A 1,527-nucleotide genomic window follows, 5' to 3' on the forward strand; every position below is an offset into this window, starting at 1 on the left:
CCGTTTAGCTTTCGTTCAAATCGGAGCTGAACGAACTATAAATTTCCTCATCCAGATATCCGCATGATTGTCTCGGTCATGATGGTGTCCTCCTTGGCGAGCAACGCAGGCTGCACGCGTCAGTGACAGGAGATTTTTTTTTAGTTTTTTTCTTCATTCAGGCAACAGTCTGAAGAAAAGTAGCAGAAGATTTATCTCTCTCTCTCTTTTAGAACCAAGCAGAAGATTTTTCTCACTTCGTAGCGAGCGAGTGCAACCGGTTTGGATCGTTCGCGCGTTCCGCACGTGGCCGTGTGTTCAGTTGGGGCGAGGAGCTCGTTGGGATTGGATCGGGCGGATTACGTGGAGACAGGTGGTGACGGGCACGCGAAAGGTACGGGAACTCCGACGGGTCTAGAAGGCGACGCCGACGCCGTGCACGCGCGCGCTCGCCAACGCGGCAACACGTGGGAACGGCCCGGGCTGCTCCGGGAACGGAGGAGCAGGCCGCCGCCTCGACGCGTCGCCCGCGCGCGTCTCCGGCGGCCATGCGCGCGACGTGCCGAGCGCTGCTGCGTGCTGGACCGTCGGGTTCGGGTCGGTTCGGTCTAGTGGGTGCAGGCTGCTGTCTGCGTTGCGGGCTCCGAGTTCCCATGCATGAGCCGAGGTGGCTGCGCTGCGAGCCACAGACCTCGGTGGTGGTCTGTTTTTTAGAACCAAGGCTACAGAAGAGTCCGGCTTTAAATTAACAAAACCATCAACCGGCCAGGATTACAATCCCAAATAACACCATGCATCAACTACAGAAAAATAAAACAAACAACAAAGATACAGGGACGCTAGGGATCAGCTCACAATGCACATACAACAAGCTAGATAGAAAGATTGGCGAAAAGCATATAGCTTGGAGATGCCACTATCCTTTTGCACGCCGAAAACCAAGGCGAAAGCGAAGTCCTGGTCAGGAGAGTGCACCGACGACGATGCAAGGCACGCCTGTGACGCCCGGATACTTAAGCTACAGTAAACCACTGTTAATGATGCCACGTCAGCACAATTACTGTTGCTAATCTCGCGTTAGTTCGAAACTGATTCAAATTCAAATTCAAAATCAAATCAAACGGTAAAAGTTTTCAAACTTTAAAACTAAAATATTCGAGTTGTGCCAAATGATGCAAAGTTAATTGTGGTGAAGAAACCCCACTTTTATAAAATGTTTTAATACCCTAAAATGATTAAAACAGTAGGTAAAACAATTAAATAAATGCATTTTGGGTTTTATAAAATACTAAACTATTTTGTTCAGGGAAAACCTTTCGTGGCAGTAGTTATAATTGTAACTCTATTTTAGCTATGGGTTTCACTTTTTGTAAAACTATAAACTATTATATAAGAAAAATAAAACAGAACAGAAAATAAATAAAAGAAAGAAAATACAAAAGATAAAACAGAAAAACAAAAGACAAAAAAAAATAAAGGAGAGAAGGCCACCCCCCCACTGGGCCAGACGGCCCAGCCGGCCAGGCCCCCCCCCCAACCGGCCCAACT

Source organism: Triticum dicoccoides, chromosome 2B, assembly GCF_002162155.2.
Source record: "Triticum dicoccoides isolate Atlit2015 ecotype Zavitan chromosome 2B, WEW_v2.0, whole genome shotgun sequence".
NCBI lineage: Eukaryota > Viridiplantae > Streptophyta > Magnoliopsida > Poales > Poaceae > Triticum > Triticum dicoccoides.